Source organism: Saccoglossus kowalevskii, chromosome 5 (genome assembly GCF_978046115.1).
Source record: "Saccoglossus kowalevskii chromosome 5, keSacKowa6.1, whole genome shotgun sequence".
NCBI lineage: Eukaryota > Metazoa > Hemichordata > Enteropneusta > Harrimaniidae > Saccoglossus > Saccoglossus kowalevskii.
Genome location: NC_140645.1, coordinates 12,235,126 through 12,242,991, shown reverse-complemented (window position 1 = coordinate 12,242,991; position 7,866 = coordinate 12,235,126). Strand labels below are relative to the sequence as shown.

At 33.5% G+C, this 7,866-nt stretch overlaps 1 long non-coding RNA gene across 1 annotated transcript; it reads right to left on the bottom strand.

The window, feature by feature from the left end:
• Nucleotides 1-2,029: 2,029 nt before the first annotated feature.
• LOC144350775 (uncharacterized) lies at nucleotides 2,030-4,190 on the bottom strand. Its single transcript, XR_013420337.2, has 2 exons — nucleotides 4,096-4,190; nucleotides 2,030-2,282 (listed from the first exon to the last, which is right to left on the bottom strand). It is a non-coding gene; the product is annotated as an uncharacterized LOC144350775 (long non-coding RNA).
• Between the last annotated feature and the right edge of the window lie 3,676 nt (nucleotides 4,191-7,866).

The window sequence follows — 7,866 nt, the reverse complement described above, 5'->3', positions numbered from 1 at the left end:
GATGCCAGTTGTCTAAATTAGTTTTTTTCATTTTTTATGCAAAAGCCTCAATACTGCTATACGCTGAGACTGTGCCAGTTTCCCGTTTTGTAAGCCATTCTTAATTGAACCATGCACCAATACAACAATAGATTCCCAAAAGGTTTGATAAAACTCAACTGGGAGCCCGTCCAAGCCAGGCGATTTGTCTTTTTTCATTTTAAAAATCTATTGTTGTTATGATTTATATTGCTCCAAAACACTCCCGAATGTTATAGGATTTAGAGGTATGGGGTAAAATGCGTTAACTATATTCACACCTAGAAACAATGATACAATTTAGCTATATGTTGGCAACGTTTTACGCAGTACTGTTGGTAAACCATGTGCGACCTGACTGGTAATTTGTCAAATTACAGCTCCTTCTATTTCCTTAACCATGCTAATAACTCATTCCTTTAAAGTGCATGTTCATGCAAAGCACTCGACAACACCTTGACATATTTCATTTGGACAATGTGTATGTAACAATGCTCTCACAGTTTATAATCAATTCATTAATAGCCAATTAGAATAAGTCTTTCATAAACACGCTTTGTACAATTATCAACACAAATACGGCTGTGCACAGTGAAGCTGTGTCCGCGTGACTATGTATGTTTGTGTATTTCATAGTTTTGGAATTGTGCTATTTAGTTTCTTTTTTTAAGAAAGCAAACACATTTATCATTCAGCTAGAGAGACACCAATATTAATATTAATATTATTGCTATTGAGTTAAGACGTTGTTATGATATGACTGTGTTAACGTATTGAGCCACAATGGAGTGTAATTTGTATAGTGATTAATGAGGTTTAGTGGTGTGTCAGTTGCCACTGTTATATTACCTGAAATTATGCTCGTTAATGAAAAACCAAGCCATAGATTGGCGTAAAGATAATATATTCATGGATGTTCTAATACTACTAGCTTGGTTTTAGTTTATAATGAATTGAATACGGCTGGAATGTCGGTTATAATAAATGCACATTTCCGGTTCTGTGGGTTAATATGGTATACTTGTATTTATAATCCAGTCACATACAGTTTGAGATTTAATAGTCATGAGTAATTGATATTTGAGGTATGTATTGTATTAGACTGGTATTAAATGTATAGTAATTTATTGCAGGTAATTGGCATATACTGTACAATCTAGTGTGCACACAGAAGAAATAAATTTATATTTTGATAGTGATTTAATATTGTTTGTCGATCTTTGTCATTTTCTGCCGTTGGGAGGTAACATGCTTTGCTTTCTAGTATTGAACCGTGACAGTTTGCTTGGAATTTCAACTAGCCTAATTTACACTTAATTCCGAGTCTGATATGCTAGTCGTTAGTCGCACTGGAAATACTAAATCATTATGCTTTACCGACCTTGCATCGTCGACCGTAGTAACAGTGTTTGTCACCGCTGTTGAATATTATGGAGCAGCAGGTGGTACACCTCAGTGCTCATGACACTGCAACATATATCGCCAGAAATAAAGCCGAATATGAAGACATCAGAAATGCATAATTACAAGTACTTGTTGGCAGTCATTTGTAACAAAGCTATCTATTCGTCTGTAAACTTTCTATCGCCCAACCAACTGACATACACGGTTGTGAAGAGAGTTACTGCACGGGGTTTTGGAGGGAGGAATGTCTGAATTGACTAACACCGTGTAGGCGTACGCTGATGTAATTCACCTAGAAATCTTACCCATTTTGTGCTGTATGACTGAACTTTATTAATCTTTGCAGTATTTATTAATAGTAGAATTTTCCTGTTCGCGGATTTATCATTTGAAAGGTCGATCCGGTCTTTTCATACCAAATGAGAAAATCATTTGTGTTTGCTTGGTATACATCAATGCACTAAGAATATTGCTTAACCGTGGTCACGATATTATTACGAGTGAAACCTATTTTTATAAACGAATTTACCTTTTTGAAGCAAAAAATATGTTTATAAATATATGAATACAAACATGCAAATATAATATATAGAAATCTGTTTTAAAGTTTAGTTAAAGTGACTGTTTTTTTATTTACACATTATTGAATGCATTAGTAGATTCATTGAATCATGAAAGCATATGTGTATTGGTTGCATCAGTTGTTTGTACTAGTGTCGGTATTCTTTTCAATATGCGGTTTAACATACAGGAATGTTTTCCGATTTCGACGAGCTCTCCAACCCGACAACCACCATAAAAGACAGCTTCCAGTAAAAATCAAGATAATGCGTGTTGACATCATAACGACGTTCTATGCTCTAAAGAAAATAGATGAATTATGCGTTACATTCCATTGTGTCAAGATGACTAGTATGTTAATTGTTTACATAATATACCCATATATAATCATATTCACTATTGCCATTAGTTTCAAAAGTCCTCACAACTGTGTCTATGGTATCATATACTTGTAACAAATTATTATACTTTTGATGACACGTTTCCCAATGATTTTCAACATAACGAGTATAATGCAATGTGGGTATTGTGAGGAGAATTTTACCACTAAAATACATAATACTACAATGAATATGTTTGTTCATACGTTCTGTTTTAGACATAAAATGATACATAATTGCATTTTTGTTGAGCAAATTGGTGTTGATATTTGAAGAATCACAAGAGCGATAGTAAGTTTGAATATAGAATGAACTGGTAAATATTGAGTGTGTAATTATTCCATTATATTAGACCAAGTAAATTTTGTATATACATGACACAGTATTCTAAATGCATTTGTGGTTCAATTAAATGAGGTCTGAGGCTATTATACATAGTTTATAAATACATAACAAGTGATTTAGTGAATTATTTGTATACTTTATTACTTTACTTTACTAAATGTACAATTGTATTGGTCGACATAATTCAAAAAAATGCACACCCTGAGTATAATTATAGGCGAACGTTGGTGTTACTGCAACTAAATACCTACAGTAGTACGTGTAGTTGTAATCATGGTGTATGTACATAGCAAAGTCATCGCAAGATCAGATATCGGGTATGAACGTAAATGGCTTATAACTTTGAATGCAACTTACTAAAAGACGAAACAAGACAAGTTTTGTTTAGACAATTCTGTCCAGGGTCTAATCTATAGCCATCAAACGGAAATACTTTCAGTCAACCTTATTGTGGGCATAATAACACACACTCAAGTTTTATAATGACAATAAAAGAGCTGACGCAGTTTAGTAACTATGATGGACCCCACATGATCAAAATTGTTTAAGACAAAATTATAATGCAACAGAAACATTAAACCATCAAATACTACCTCATAGAAAACTCAATTAATTCATAAAGTGCGGAGCGTTGTAGGTGTTGCTAATATTTTATCTATGTTGACAATTTTCGTCATTCATGTTGTTTTTTACTGTCACTTAAATGATTATCAAGTTTAAAATCCTGATGAATTATAAGAGTTTCAAAATGTCATTATGTACGTATCGAATGTAAATCAGTTGTCTATATATCTATAAATTGTGGGCATGTATTTTTGTATATATTACGTATACATACTATGTAAATACTGCTAATTAATATTCTATTGATTATTGCTTGTACAAGATGACAGTGAACACGAGTTAGTCACACATTTGTCGTCCAGCTGCTGCCCAGTCCAAATGACGATGTGGAGGCAAGTATGTGTTTCAATGTAATTATTGTCTATTTATATATGTACGATAAACAGCAGTAGAACTACGCCATGAATATTAATATACCAGTGTTTGGGAATATGTGTTTTGAAAGTAAGTGTGGTCGGCTAATCGTTTATTCTCTACACAGACTTTGTTCAAGTAGCCTGATATTACGTTTTGTTCCATGCACAGTGAATTCACTGAGACCACTCGTTTGAAAGCTATAAAACAGTCTTAATCGTCTCAGTGTATTTTTACCTGGGTACGGAGCAATTGCAAGCTAGACTATTGTCAATATTGTTAATAATAAATCCGTTTGGTTGAATCATGTTACAAAAGAAACACAATCCGAAGATAGTAACAATAAAATGGCACCAAACTCGCTAATATGTTGATTGTCTATACACTCAATAATCAGATTGTTACTCACATTTCTTGTTGTTGACGTTAGTTTTGCTTGGAAGACCTCAGAGACAAGGGACGTGTCTGTTATATAGTGTTCTTGTAGCGTATGAATGTTCGACTGTTACTAAATTACCATATCTATTTTTAATTTGAATACCAGATTAGTATTTTATCCGGAATGTGATCCGATTCAGCACGTCGCTGCATTCAAAACATTTTATGCCTGGTTATTTACATATTCCATAATAATTTTTCAATTTTCATCATAACAGGAGACTTTAAATTATAGATTTCACTTCCTAAATATAGCTACGGTTTTCGTAGAAAAGGAATATAATGTGCTGTATTTGAAACAATATTATGTCGAATGTTGGAGAAAGATGCGAATTTATTTAGTGGTCAGACATTGCTTAACTTACATGTACAATGCACTTTGCACAAGGCTACAAATGACGATGTGGAGGCAAGTATGTGTTTCATAGTAATTCCTGTCTGTTGATAGATGCACGATAAACAGCAGTGGCTCTACGCCATGAATATATCAGTATTTGGAAATATAATGGTGTATTCTCTACAAGGACTTTGTTCAAGTAGCCTGATTTTTACGTTTTGTTTCATGCATACTGAATACACTGAGACCACTCGTTTGAAAGCTATATGACGGTCTTTGTTGTCTCTGTTAATGTGAGAACTCTGGGAATGCATTCTGTATGGTTGAATCGTGTTACAGAGCAAGAAACCTGAGAAGTGGGCAAACACAATACAGTCAGAAGATAGTAACAATGAAATGGTGCCAAGCTCTCTAATACGTTGATTGTCTATACTCTCAATAAGCAGATAGTTGCATTTCCTGTTATTGACGTTACTTTTGCTTGGAAAACCTCAGAGACAAAGAACGTGTCTGCTATATAGTTTTCTTGTTGCGTATGAATGTTCGACTATTACTAAATTATCATATCTATTTTTAATTTGTTTGTCGACTGCTCCAACTCAGCTCATAATAATGACGTCCAATCAGTGTATTGCGCCCTCAATATTTTGGATAGTGTTCTAGGGACGCCCACAAAAGTTCTAGTAAAGAACTGTGAGACACTCTACCTAAAAGCTGAAGGAAATAGATGTATACCCGAACGAGAGACTGCACCATTGCACCATTTCTCGTACACCATGAAAAACGGGAAATTTCTAGTAAAATGTATTTAATAATTCAAATGATAGTAAGAGACGAACATTTATAAATGAAAGCTGATAACAAAATACAAGATTACAGACAAATTTCGAAATAGATCGTCGTAACCCAAATATTTATATGCTTTCCCTTAAACAATAGGGAAATACAGAAAAACGCCGAGAATTGACAAGCTGAGATCCGGCGCGTTGGACACATCTGCCGTAACTGCCGGCCTGAATATTAATGTGTGAAAGTAGCGAAAACAAAAAAATAACTGATGTCGAGACTCATTCACTTCCTGTTATACTACAACGGACATTTAGGCCCGGCGTTTCAGGCAAGGATTTCTACTAGGGCGCACTTTACCGTCCGTGGCTACGTCTGTAAAATAAAAGATCTTCATTATTTTAAATTCACACCTACCGTTATATGTGTTGGTATCAGTTACTTTATAACACAAAGTATGTGGTTCCTTACGAGATGCACAATAATAAAAGTACTTAAAAGAATTTAAGACACAGAACAACAACTTTATCTCATAATTTAAACCGAGAAAAGAAATAGAACTAAGCCGTCGCTATATGAAAATCACACAACACCTTACTTTTATCTCATTGAAACTCTTGCAAAAAGAAGAGAACTGCATGATTTGAATGTTACTAGTCCGAAACATTATGAAATTAAATCTGACGGTAAATAATGAAATCAAGTACTTGCATACAGGCAGGAATGAAAACACGCATGGCACGGAAATATTGTGCAAACAAGCACTCTCACAGTGGAAACTAATCAATTAAGAACAACAGAACTAAAAAGTAACCATTACCAGAGCATATATTAACAATAGACAATTTAATTTCAGCCTGAAGTCACAATGATTGCAATCATTCATTGTGAACATATAATTTTCCCGAAATACAATGCACTGACAATTTTAAAATAATTAAAACAAAACATCCTGAAATTAGAAAAAGCAACACAAATTCTAACAAGCAATTCATTCTGGATAGTTGGAGTTCTATCAAGTACTCAACATGCATGATCAATGTGGAATAATAATGTAATAATAATAAACTAGTTTTTACCTATGCGATAAAATGTACAGACAGAACAACTCAAAACACTGTGAACAGTAAATCATATTTTATACAAACAAATCCGAAGATGTTCTGCATATTTTGAAAGTGATTCAAATTTCAAATATAATACTTAACTTGGTCTGAATCAAATTAATCAAACAATATGAAAAGAAAAACATTTATGAAGATTTCACTGAATAATTTAGAAAAAAGATAAATATCAAAGTAAAAGGCAGAATAATTTTATTTAAAGGTAGCAATTAAATTAAAAATATTAAATAAATAAAAAAAATATTAAATCATCCAAAGACAAAGTGAGTATAATGTTCCAATAACAATAGTAAAATGGACAAAGGGAATAGGAAATAAAATGATCAAATTTCAGTTTAATCATACTATACAGCATTCATCTTGATGGATAGGCATTTATTGTGGACACAAAAATAGCCTACATCAGGCATAGAAGTTCTATAATTCAATGGGATCATCAAATTTATTGTGAAGCTCTTCAATGTTATAACCCTTTATATAAGATTTCGGACAAAACTGTTTGTGATATGCTTTGTTTTTCTTTTTCTAGTAATGTGTTGTGATGACGATCAGTTACCTGGCGAGGCTTGTGGAGCTGTGGATTTGGGATATATAGCGCGTATCACCATTGCTAATTAATATTAAATTGTCTTGGTGAAACATGATCGAGAACAATGTTAGTAAGTTGACACCCAGCTCTCGGCCGGAGTCGTGTGTTGCAGTTCAGCCCAAATGTCGATGTGTCAGCTACCACATGTTTCAGAATAATGACTGTTCCTCCTTTAAGGTGTGCCCAATAAATATCCATCTCCTCTTCATTACTGTAGTGCTCAATGTCTCCATCCCAGTCCTGGTTAGCAGTTCTTCATTCCTAACATGGTCTTGCCATTTTATCTTCATTATCCTCCTTAAACACTTTGTTTGAAAAGTATTGAGTTTTCTTTTGTCGCCTTTTGTCATCTTCCAGGTTTCAGATCCATATAACAGCACTGACAACACCAATGATTTGTACAACTTGAGTTTTGTTGCTCTCTTGATTTTGTTACTGTTCCATATTTTATTAAGCTGCCTGAATGCATTTCTCCCCTTTGAAATTCTGTTTTCCATGTCTCCCAATCTAGATTATATAAAAAAATAGCAGTCTCCGACTGGTCTAAAATTATGATTAGATGTGTATTGGTTTACCAACCTCTTCTGCATCCAAAAGTGGTGGATTACAGAAATAAACGTGTAGTATGAATATTAATTGTCGTTTGTCGTTTAGTCGTTTGTAATCTGTATGTGAATAGAATTGAAATGGTTACCATATAATAGTTTGAATATCACTTAGAAAAACAATTATCAATTATTATCTACTATGTAACAAACTAGATCATGTTATGATAAATACGACACAATAACAATTGAGACCAAAATAATCGGTAACATCATTAGTGCTCTGACAATACTGTTGCAAATTTGCAATATAACCAAGTTTCACAGTGTAAGACATGCTTATTGCAATTGAGAGGGCACC